Source organism: Camellia sinensis, chromosome 1 (genome assembly GCF_055761805.1).
Source record: "Camellia sinensis isolate YWXY chromosome 1, ASM5576180v1, whole genome shotgun sequence".
Lineage (NCBI taxonomy): Eukaryota > Viridiplantae > Streptophyta > Magnoliopsida > Ericales > Theaceae > Camellia > Camellia sinensis.
In genome coordinates this window covers 111592818-111606146 of record NC_138961.1, presented here as the reverse complement: position 1 = coordinate 111606146, position 13329 = coordinate 111592818, and the positions used below count along the sequence as shown (strand labels likewise).

The 13329-nt window shown below is 33.1% G+C and overlaps 1 long non-coding RNA gene across 1 annotated transcript; it reads left to right on the top strand.

Annotated features, from left to right (window-relative positions):
• The first annotated feature begins 5892 nt into the window (after window positions 1-5892).
• Window positions 5893-7020, top strand: LOC114311584 (uncharacterized). The gene is made up of 2 exons (XR_014337451.1): window positions 5893-6300; window positions 6407-7020. It is a non-coding gene; the product is annotated as an uncharacterized LOC114311584 (long non-coding RNA).
• Window positions 7021-13329: the final 6309 nt, after the last annotated feature.

Sequence of the window (13329 nt, the reverse complement as noted above, 5' to 3'; positions counted from 1 at the left end):
AACCAGCCAAAATCTGAGCCAAAACCACCTTTTGGAGCTCAAACAAAGTCCCAAGCTACCTCATCCCAAAGATGATCAACTTTGGTTAACGAAGTGTATGCAAATATGTAGGGAATTCTCACTTTCAAGCCTAAAACAAGAGAAGAGAGCGAGAATTCTGGAGAGAGGGGAGAATTTGCTCACAAATCTTCTAGAGAGAGAGAGGATTTTTAGAGAGAGAGGCTCTAACAATTGCTAACTTGTTCCCCCCTCCAAAATGAGTGATATGGCTCCATATATAGCAAAAATAGAGCTTTGGTCGAAATATCTGAGTATGGAAATATATGGAGTGTATAACAGCTGGAGAAGAAAGATCTGCAAAAAAAGAGTTTTTGACAAAGTGGCCAGTAGGCTACTTCAACTGGTCGGCCGTTTACCTCAACTGGCAGGCCGGCTACTTTTCTGGCCGGCAGCAAAAATCTGCTCTGCAGGTTAAATTTCAAATGGGCATATCTCTTTTATCTGGACTCTTTTTCAGATCATTCTTGTGTCCAAATTGAAGCGCCGGAAGTAATCTTTTCAATGGTGGAAGCCTTACATCAAAATTCCAACTGTGAAAAAAGTTATGCCTATTTTGGTGAAACCGCTCAGTTTCGATCATTCCCAGATTCATGCCGAACTTCTCCCAAACTAGTTTTCTTCTCTTCTATCCTCTCTTCTTCAACCCCAAACCCCTAAAAAAGGTGTTTTGAAAGATTTTTCAAAGATTCCATCTCTCTTTCATTCATTTTCACTTTGTCCTTGCTTGGTTTACCGAAAAGTGCAACATTTAACGAAATGCGAGCCTCAGAACATCGTAGAAACTTCTTTTCAAAAATATTTTGAAAGAGAGGGTTTCAAGGTCTAAAAATCATTTTGGTCTAAAAACGGGGTGTAAGGTTGGAATTTGACTCTCCTCTTGCTGAATAAATCGAACCTTTGCATAGCATCGCTTGCACCATCGAATGATCCAATCAGTAGTGCCAAAGTCTTAAGGGCGGTCAAAAATGGGGTGTCTATAGGTAGATTATTTTATTTTTATTTTTTGTTTTTCTTTGTGGTTATTTAAGGAGTTATGAGAAATAATTATTTTGTGAACAAGTAATTTCATTTTTGAGATTGGTTTTAAAAAAAATATGGTTTCATTTGGGATGTGCTGTCCTGAAATGCAATATTAAAGTGAAAGACTTAGTAATTCTATCTTTGTCATGCTGTAGAAAATTGAATATCATGATTCAAACTTAGTCTTAGGAAATTAAGCTTTTAAGTATGTCAATTTAGTTAGGAACTTGAATGGATTTGGGTTTATAGAGCATTTGTTATTAAATTTTCAGTACTAGCTAAGACATATTATTTTGCTACTACTGAGGTGTATATTTGCTACTGCCAATAAATGGAGTGTATATTGTTTTTGTTGCTGATATAGAGTGTGTTTAGTCGTTGCTGATGAATAGAATGTATGCTAGTTCAAGGGATGGCAGCTTAGGGGGGTGTACATTGGTTTGGTTGCTTCCTATGTTTATTTGTATAGTTGTTTTATTATGTTTTTGGTTAGTTGCTCACCAACTCGGTATGATGCTTGCATAATAGTGGACCACCTTTGATTCCAATTTCCAAGTTTCATTGAACCATTCTATATGACAATAAAAGTCATCATGTTGTTTGATTGTTTTTAACATTGGCAAGTTCATATGTGTTCATTTCACATGATTCACTTGCCCTCCGTTAGATCAGTTGTTTTTTGTGATTTAGGATAGATGAAAGTCTAATATTAAAAAAATTCATTTTTGCTAAATTGGTTTATAAAATAAAATTATTTATATATTAATTTAGATGTAATTGATAATATATTAATGTTTTCCTTTTTTATTTTCTTTGCAGATTGGTTTTCGATGACATTTGGAAGCATACTTGCAAATCAAGATCAAGTGTTAATATTTTTTGTGGACTGATACTTAGTTTTACTTGTACTTAGTTCATTTTGAGATTTGCTGTGATGGTGTTTTTGTTATACTTAATGAATTATTTAAATTTGTTTGATAGATATATTTAGATTTATAATATAAATTGGTTACTGACTTGTTTTGTGGAGTGATGTATAATAGCTAATGGATTTGTTAGTATATTCGAAGGCTATTGAGATATGAGCATGGATATTTGTGAAATAATAATTTAAATTGAATTGTAAAATATAGAACAATAAGTTCTGTGACGAAATTTGTCACCGTTCATATATGAAAAGATTTATTGATTTTTTTGTTTGGTGACTAAAAATTTCGTTACGTATACATCTTTTTGCCACGAAATATATTTCGTCACCAATGTCTAATTTTTGGAGACGAAAAATTTCGTCAACTTTACATTTTACTGTTACAAAATTATTTCCTCAGCAATGATCAGCATATGTGACAAATTTATTCGTTATATATACGGTACTAAATAATTATTTAGTGATGAAAATGAAGATTTTTCGTGATAAAATGTTGTCTTATTGGTAACAAAAAATTTCTTCACTAAAGTAATTTTATTGGTGACAAAATTATTTTTCATCACAATCATTTTTAGTGACAAACATTCAATGACAAAACTGGTGAGGAAAATATTTCCTCACAAATATATATAGTGACGAAATTAGCTCTTTGAAGACAAAAAAAAAAAAATCGTCGTTCAAGACCTAATTTGTTGTAGTAAAGGTGATGCAAAATTCTTAATCGAAACAATTATTCACAATTCACAAAGAGATTATTGCATCACCATATGGAAACTCATAAGCAACATCCAAAAAAGGAGACAGAATTTTGAAGATTGTGAAATCACCGTCATTCGTAGAGAAGGCAACTTTGTAGCAGACACATTATGCAACCACATTAAAGGAAAATATGGCAACTTCAAATATGATGACAAAACTTTACCACGTAAAATAAAAAATATTGTGCATCCAAAAAGACAAGGATGTATCTATACATATTGTACATAATTACTCTAATATAGAGTACGTCTTCTCCTTGTTACCTTTTGTAAACAACTTCTCATTGTACATATTTACTACAATATATGAGTTCCAGTATTTTCGATTGTTACACACAAAAATAAAATAAAAAAAAAATAAAAAAAAATACTATGAATTTTAAGATGAGGATTCTATACATCTTATTTTGTACTATCCAAAGACAACTCGATAAAATTGATCTAATTTTTCTATAAATAATATATATTTCGTCCCCAGTAGCACGACCCCACGCACTCCACGCGTGAGGTCCAACTAGTCTATCTATATGAGAATCTCTTCCACTGAATGCATTTTTATTAGGGATACTTACGTGTAGGTCCTAACAAGTGGACTTATTATCTAATAAGTTCTATGAAAAAAATTAGTCATAAAAAAAATCACTAATGGTAAGTTTTAGCGACAATTTATAAAAATCATAACAAAAAAAGTTACTAATTGTCAATTTTTAGGGACATATATAAAAAATTGTTATAAAAAAATTATTTTTAACGACAATTTTACCAAGACTTATTTTCAATAGGACTTGATAAGAATTAAATCCAACTATTAGGACCTATTGATAATTTACTCATTTGGCCAAAATTATCCTGAACAAATGATTGTATTCCTCAGCCAGGCTAACTTTATGTTAAACTATACTTTTATCCTTTTTATATTGAGAATATTACAAATTTACCTTATTGGGCCTAATGTAATATTGTTTGTTTTCAAGCTTTTTTTTTATAAAGCTTTGGTCCTTGCTATATAGTAAACAAATTGTTTATCAGTAGATTGTCTCATGTATTATTTTAAATTCTTTGATAAAACATTGTCTAAAGTTTATTTAAAATATAAATTATTTTTTATAGTTCAAAAAATTATAAATATTTTCTTATTAGAATTTGTCATTTCAGACTTACCAAAAAAAAATAATAATTCTAAATTTGAGAGACTTGTCATTTGAGAGACATACCAACAACTTGAGCTCCTATTTGATAAAATTGAAAACTACAAAAATAAAAATTAAGGACTCATTTGGGAACAGACTTTTTAAGAAATTTTTTAACTTTTTGACTAAAATATGATGTAAAAAAAATTATTATGTTTGTGATAACCTTTTATTTTTTTACGAAAAAATGTGCAAAAAGTAGATAGGAAATAGAATCTTTAATTTTTTGGTATAGTCTGTTGACTTTTTGATTTTTTTTAGTTATTTTTTTTACTTTTAGCCTAAAAAGTGATGTTGCCAAACAAGATATAAGTACTAAAATTTGAATATTAACTAAAAGGTTGTTTAATAAAAACATAAGTGCTAAAGTAAAATAAATTGTTTGATATATATGATATTAAATTTAAAATTTATTATTTTAAAATTATATTTTCTAATTTTGTATTGTGATAATGAATTGGTGGTCTATAAGAAAAAAAAAGTTGGTGGTGGTGGTGGCGGCGGCAAGAAGCAATAATGGTGCCTATAGCGCTAATAACAATGGTGGTGGTAGACACCAAGGATCCTCTAGAGTTTTTTTTTCCTAAAGTGGTGTGTTGTATGGTTGAGATTTAATGCTAAAAAATTGATGTGACTTGTCATTAAATTTCAATCATACAACACACTACTCTAGGAAACTTTAAGAAAAAAAAAAACTCTAGAGAATTCTTACTCGGTGGTAGATACAAAGACAATGAATGTGGTAATGATAGATGGGTAATGTAGTGATGATGAAAATTGGGTAGCGGCAGTTGTGTAATGAAAGTAATGAAATAATGTCGGTTATTGTGGAAGTGGAATGATGGTGGTGGTTATGACAATGGTTGCAATGGTTGTAGATGTAAAGTGCTATAGTAGTTGTTGTATTTATGGTAGTAACGGAAATGGTGATTGTACTTATAGTAGTGAAATAATGATGTTATTTATGGAGACAATGATAGTGATAAAGAAGGTGGTGGTGGAGGCAGTGTTGGTGGGTGGTGGTAGAGGTGACAACAATGTGGTGGTGATAACGACATCGATCGTGATAATGGTGGAGGTTGTAAGATTATAAGAATATATGCTGATACTAATGTATAAATATATATAAATTCAATGACATTAAATAAGTTTTTATCATTTATAATTTTTGTATTTTTTAACCTACATTTTCATAACTGTTTAAATTTTTAAGTGATACTATTTATAATTATCAAACATACTTAATTAATTTTAATTTTATACATTTAGATTTAACAACAATACTAGAAGGCCACAATTTTTGTGGCCACAATGGCTCAAAACTGTCAAAACGACGTCGTTTTGAGTGCAAAACATGCCAAAACGATATCGTTTTGACAATTTTGAGCTATTATGACCACAAAAATTATGACCCTCAAATATTTTCCTAAATTTAAATACTGAATTAAATTATCAAATATCACCTTAAATAATTAAATTAATTTTCGTTTCTCAATAAAATTATTTCATCTGAAGACTTTTTTCTTTACTGGAGTATATATTATATATATATATATATATATATATTCTGGAATGACCTCAGATTAAATGAAAACCACTCAGATCATCCACTCCTTTCATAAGCCACGTGTCAATTGCTCATACCACAAACTCTTCAGTTCTCACTGTACACCCATTTCCACTTTAACCTCATCTCCATCTCGATCCAGCAATGCTAGGTATCATGAGAAGTCTTTCATGAAAATGATCATGAAAGATTTGTGACCTTTGGATTACACTTACAATAAAACGTCACACACTAATCAAGATAATCTAAGGGTTACAAATTCTTCATGATCCTTTTCATGACAAAATTTTCATGATCTCTAACATTTCTCATGCCGATCACGTACCTTCCGTGAAATTCCTATTTTTCTTTCTCTGCATCTCTGTTCTACTCTTTACCACTTATCCTCAGCAAACCCAATTCCAAGCTCTATTTACTTTTTCTTGACCAATAAATAAGACTAAAAACTGAAAAAACAAATCACAAAGTTTCAAATTATAGTATTCCAAGAAAGTTCCTTCCCAACCCAATTCTCTCTTCCCAAACACAAGCAACACAAGATTAATCCTCAAATCAACACAACACAACACAACACAACACATATTCATATTCATAAAAATGTCTGGTGGTGGGGGGGTTGGTCCAAGCAGTGAACAAGAAGAACAACTCCAAAAAACCACCAAATCCAAAATCCAGCAAATCCCCCAGCCACGCACCAGAAGCAGCGTCCGCAGGTTCTTCAGCTTCCGCCAGCTGAACATGCTCACCATCGCCGTCTTTCTCTCCGCCACCGGCATGGTGAGCCTCGAGGACTTTGGCTTCGTCGTCTTCTCTTTCATCTACATGTACTTCTTATCAAAATTCTCATTCCCAATTCTCTCTTCTTCCCTGGAGGAACCCCCAGTCTTCGGCCAAAACAACAAGGTTCTTGGGATCTACGTATCCATGGCAGCCATCATCGGACTCTTCATTCCCATAGCATACATCTTTCAAGGCATCTTCGAAGGTGATAAAGAGGGTATCAAAGCAGCAGCTCCACATGTTTTCCTGTTAGCCAGTCAAGTGTTCATGGAAGGAGTGGCTTTCTCGGGCCGGTTTTCTTTGCCGGTTCGGGTTTTCGTGCCGGTTTTTTACAATTCGAGGAGGATTTTTAGTATTGTCGAGTGGCTGAGAGCTGAGATTTCAAAGGTGGATACTGATGAACAAGGGTACAGTGGGAGTAGGAGGTGGAGGTTGTATATTGGAAGAGGTCTTGCCATTGTTAATATGGGTTTGTGGAGCTTCAATCTGTTTGGGTTTTTGTTGCCTGTCTATCTTCCCAAAGCTTTTAAGAAGTACTATTCTGCTTACAAGGTTAACAAAAACTAAAGAATAATGTTGTATATATCAATTAATGTATTAATTAGTACATTAACAGATAATATGATATAATTTTAAAAATTTTGAGTATTTATAATTTGTACAATAAGTGATGTCAGTAATAATGACATAATACTAGTTGATACATCAGTGCTAAAATGTGAAGTGAGCTTTCTTATTTTGTTTTTATTTTTATTTTTTTTAGTTTTGATCTTGTGGATCTGGGTGTTAAACTGTAATTTGATGTTAACTTTGCTGCGATTATATGCCTTCTACTATTGGTATTGGTTCCGCAATTCCTTAGAGAGCTGTTTTGGCAATTTATAATTTTAGTTAAGTTTTTTGATTTAAAATATATATATATATATATATGTAAAGAATTAAAAAAAAAATTAACTTTTTCATAATAAAATTTTAACTATTTAATTATTTTAATAGGTTACCAAAAACAAGCCTCACTAATATGCTTCTATAAATGTTTGCTCTTTGGTAAAGAAAAGCCATTGATAATCATTTTATGTTTTTTTTTCAAAATTAAATATTTTATCTTTTTTTTAAAATTCAAAATTAATCAAACAGTAAACTGACAAATTTTATTTTTACACTACGTTAAATCACATTTTTATGAGAGGATGATGGTTAATTACGTTTACTTAACATAGTCTGAATTGTCTTTTGTTTTTAATTTTTCTCACAAATATTTATATTTAAGTAGACAATGATGCCAGTAATAAAAAAAACAAAAAAAAGTGATTAGCAATTACGTTTTATCATAATTTCAGACTAATATTTGTGTGTATATTATTTATTTAGTTTTAATTTTTTTTTTTTATAAAAATGTGACATTTGTGAGTCATTCTTGTCTCTTAATTATCTAATGAAGATGAGTTGTATTGTTTCATCCATAAATAAAAAAATAAAAAATAAAAAAAAAACCCATATTATTGGTTGGAAACATTACAAAAAATAATATCATGTGATATTTTAAACTATTGAATAATTTTTCAAAATTAGTATCAATCATGTAGATTAAATCATGTCACAAATAAATTTTACAACAAAATATCCACCTTATTTGGCTCTGATTGATTTTTTAAAAATTGAGCTTTTGCTTTATGTGTGTGTGTTTTTTTTAGTGAATTTTTTTAATATTTTAAATATTTTTTTTACTTTCTAGGTGCATATAACTTAGATGCACCTAAAAAGTAATTTGTGAAAAAATATTTTAAAATTTTAATAAATATACAAGACTACGAAATGTATTGAATTTTTATATCTTTTGTATTTAATGATTTTTTTTAAAAAAAAAATTCCTAAATATTATACTTTTTAAGTGTAATTATGTTAGGTGTATTTAAAAAATAAAAAATAAAATCTTAAAATTTTAGATTTTAAATTTTAGATTTTAAATTTTAAATTTTTTCCTAAAAACAAAAAATAAAAAAAGAAATGAATTTTCTAAAAAGGGGACTCAATTCCCAAAATCAAAGAAGGCGAAGTTTCCCAAACTACTTCCATACTTCTGGTTTGACAAGTGCTGGTGTACCTTCCAGCCTCATATTTGTTGGAAATTTTAATTGGGCAAATTACAAACACCCCCTCGAGGTTTGGTGAAAATACAGATTCCCCTCTGAGGTTTGAGAAATTACATCCCGCCCCCTGAGGTTTATATTTCCATAACAAATTACCCCCTGAGGTTTTTATTTTCATACAGATTCCCCCCTAATTTATTATGCAAATTTGACCTCCAGGGGGCAATTTGTAATTTCTCAAACCTCATGGGGGAATTTGTATTTTCACCATACCTCGAGGGGGGTGTTTGTAATTTGCCCATTTTAATTAAACTAAATTATTAATGTTATTTAATTTGTTTAACCATTATAATATTAATGTTGTATTGAAATAAATCAGCTATAAAATTATTAGGGCAAATTACAAACACCCTTTCGAGATTTAGTAAAAATATATATTCTCCCTTGAGGTTTGAGAAATTATAAATTGCCCCTGAGGGTCAAATTTTCATAACAAATTAGGAAAAATTAGAGGGGAATCTGTATGAAAATAAAAATCTCATAGGACAATTTGTTATGAAAATATAAATCTTAGGGAGCGGGATGTAATTTCTCAAACCTCAGGGAAAAATGTGTATTTTCACCAAACCTCGAGGAGGCGTTTGTAATTTGCCCAAATTATTATTTGAAAATTATTAGGGTTTTTTTTTTTTTGACAATAGATATTCAAATTAACTTACATACACCACGACTAATTCTAGAGTTTTGAAGTTAAATGAGTACACTTTGTTGATGTTACCATCCAACATCATACTTGTTGGAAATTTTAATTAAAATAAATTATTATTGATATTTAATTTGTTTAACCATTACAATATGGACGCTCAATTCATAATTTCAATTTCTTATGTCCAAAACTTCATACTTGTACGAGCACGAAATAATCTTTATCGTATAATCCTGTTGATCAAGTTTGCGCTCCTCCAAACGTCGTCGCTTTACTTCTTGAAAACACAAACGTGAGCTAGCCGACGAGTGTGTGCCGGAAACCTCTTCAATGCCTAAGTCAGCAAATAGACAATAGACATAAAAGCCCAGTGTATTCTTAGAGTAAAAATTGTGATACATGTACACAGGTCTATAATGAGCTTTTATAGAATCCATATGGCACAATCCTAGTAGGACTTTAACTCTCTTTAGCAGAGTCCTCCTAGGAATCAGAAAGGTAATGCTCATCTTTCTACACCCTCCTCACTGCTTAACCAAGTGAGATAGTTTTATCATGGTAGCATGACAAAAACCAACCGAGCTAACACCACCGTGCTTTACGGTAGATTTCACCGAGCTTACCTAGCTCGGTTCTACCTTGCCTCTTACAGCTCGGCTCTCTTCTCTCTGTACCTTGGTTCAGAACATTGAAACCAGTCTACTGGCAAATAGCTTTGACCAAACTGACGGGATAAAGGACCGGGCTAATCAAGCTATCACCACAGCCTATAGCTCGGTCTATTTCCCATCGGGTCTCAACTCGGCCCATGTTAAAACATAAATTACCCTCTCAATTATCCCTTAATTCCATCTGCAACGCATGATTTGGGGTTATTCTTCTCCAGCCGAGCTAAAACATCCAAGTGAACCGATTTAAAAATAAGTAACTCCTTCGGAATAATAATATTCAACCCCGCCGAAATAGATAAGCTCGGTCTTCAGCTCTGTACCTGCCACGACCCGTCGCTTCACGTACCTGACACCATGTCTTATCTGTGACACGTGACAGATGTCTATTGACCCTTTAAACTGCGATAGCCGTCTCACGTTAATCAAAAAACGTTTGTAAAGTCCAGCCGTTTCTATACTTATTCAGAAACCTATTTTTTGAATCTCACTTGCACTGTTCATCTTCGTTCTTCAGCGAATCTCTACATTCGAAGCTCCATACCCACGCCTCCATCCTCGTTGGCCTTCTTGCTGCTCGGTTATTTTTTCATGCCTTCCCACTCGTAAGTTGTTAATGCCTCTTTCTGATGTTCCTTTTTATCTATTACTTCATTTTTGGTATTTAATCTCCATATACATGTGTTTATATACACTATATTATTGAGCAAATTTCATAAACCCAAAACCTTATGCTTGAGCTCAAAGGCACACCAACTGGATTCAAAAAACATAATGTTTAATCCAGAGTCGTGTTGTAACCGAACTAGGTATTTGTTTTAGGCGACTCTTAGGTTTGAACACGACCGAACTAAGAGATCGGTTATAACCTTGCATACTTATCTCCAACCGAGCTAGGGGCCTTGAGTTGGCCCTTCCCTATGACCCAACTGAGAGCTACCCGTTACCCATATGTAGCCGAGCTAGACTTTTACTATTCTGTAAATTGACTAATTGCTTAGCCCGGTCCAGTTGTCTGGGCATAACACTTCTTATTTCCCCTTTGCAGACTTGACTAGGTTGGCCAGACACACCTTTGCACCCTGCCCCTAGGTGGGCTTTGCATAATCGAACCGACCAAAGCCTCAGCCGCGCCGAGTTGGGCAACTTGTGATGTCACGACCCAAACCCGCCCCTAAAAGTTTGGTCCATGACCGGCCTGTACATAGGCCTCAGAATAGAATTTTAGAATAATATTTAATCACATACGGGGCCTTAAGCGGAAGCAATATCAATAAAAGACAACATCCATTGAGCTTGTGTATACATGATGGTTTAATTGGGTTTAAGTATTTAAATACACTTCCAAATATACATATACAATCACATAATTTATATAGATCTCACACACACTTACATAAGACTTAATAATTTATAACCCCCAACACAAATTAAGGCCTCCATGTGGAGACATATCCCAGGTGACTTGGCTGACAGGCGAACCTCAGTATAACTCTAGTGTCAATCCCCGATGGCACCTACAGAAATATACATAAAATAGAATGAGCAAAGCTCAATGAATAATAGCACTCAAACAATTTAATGATTAAACTTGAATTGTAATATTTAAAACGTATATAAGTGCAGAGGTCATATAATTACTCTTGTCTTGTAAACATTTTCAGAACGGCCTTAGGCCTAACGGAGTTACAGATTAGCTATAGGCTCACAGATTCTACAGATTGGCCATAGGCCTAACAGATTCCATAGATTGCCCGTAGGCCTCATAGATTTCACAGATTGGCCCCCGGCCCAGATATAACAGACTGGCCACCGGTCTAGATATAACTGATTCATATACATATTCATAACCATTTTCATGCTCAGATTTTGCATATAATCATACATGGTACATCCATAGCGTTAACAATCTGATGACCCATAAAGGGACTTGATGACCCATGAAGTGTCTCACACGGATTCTAAAGGTGACTCGCATTGCAGCACTTAGTTCTGTACAACACTTTGTTCCATACCAGAAATCATTAGATCTTAAAGACCGAACAGTTCATATTATGGCATAGCATAGCCGGAGCGGGTAAACAGAACAGATTAATCCCAGATTCATGAGAATACCGTTACACAGTTGCCACAAAGATTTCCCCATGGTTTATTACAGGTCAACATAGTTGTCTTGCATATAACAGAATGTTAATAATAATTATTAACAGTAGGCACATGTATCACTATAGTACAGTTAACAGGGACAGAACGATTCATATCATAACGGCCCCGGGCCCATCAATGGAAAAATAGAATGACTCCAGATACACGAAGATATCATTGCTCTATGATGCACACATGTTCCATTTGTTCATCATGAATCAATGAAGTTAACTTGCAGGTAACAGAACGTTAATGTTAATATTAACGGTAAGCAAAACGTACTACTACAGTACTATTACTCACTAGTGCACAAAGATTTCCCCACGGTTTATTACTAGGGATAGAATGACCATAGGTCCATATCAATGCCATTACTCAAGCATATCGATTAATTGAAGCAAAGCACAACATCAACGGAATAGACCATTCACAAATAACAATACATAAATCATAATCACAGGAAGTAAGTGAAACATATTGTTACACCACTATTACTCACAGTGATCGACTCCCGGTAGTAATGGGACGATGTCCTCATCTCGACCTACAAGTACATTGCACAACACATAATATGAGATTATACTCGATCCTTTACTTATTCTCTTTGATCATTCAATCACTTAGCCATGGTGGTACCAAGCTCATTATTCTTTAATAAATTATAATCCATGTCTCAGAAAACAGGAGAAATCGATGGGAAATGGTCTAGGTGAAAAAATGGTACAAAACTGGTTGACAGAAAGTGAATAGTCATCACTAATTTGGGCATAACTATTTCTGTATTTAGAATTTGGGAGTGAGACCACCGTCATTGGAAACTAGACTTCCGGGACTTTATTTTTGGCTCAAGAATCACTCAAAACAGAGTCCGGATGCAAAAGATATACTTGTTCAAAGTTGGCTGGACAGAGCTGTCTCCACACGTGCAGGGAAACAGTGCCGCACGTGCGGCCCTGGACAGTTTGCAGTTCGAAAATGACTGAAAAATTGGGACTTCTCATTTTCAAAATCAAACCTCAATTCCATGTAAATCAAAACCCAAAACCCTTTAATACATAACAAATTTCATATTATTAATCTCCATCAAACATCATAACCTCAAACTATTACTCAATTTCTAAGCACAAGAACACAAGAACATAATATAGCCATAGTTGGGGTTCAAAGCTCACATCTTCTATATCAATCCTTGATTTCATGTAATTGATGCTTTAAACATAAGGATTCAAGATAGGTGATCATTCCTTAGTTCAATCTTTGTCTTCCTTTTAATTCTCCTCCATTTCCTCAAGCCTTCATGGTTGATCTCCCTTCTCTTTCTTCAATTCCCTTCAAATCCCCATGATTGTTAAGCTTTTTTTCAAGAATCTTGGTCTCTTTTCTCTTTTCTCCCTCACGGTTCTCTTCTCTCTCTTTT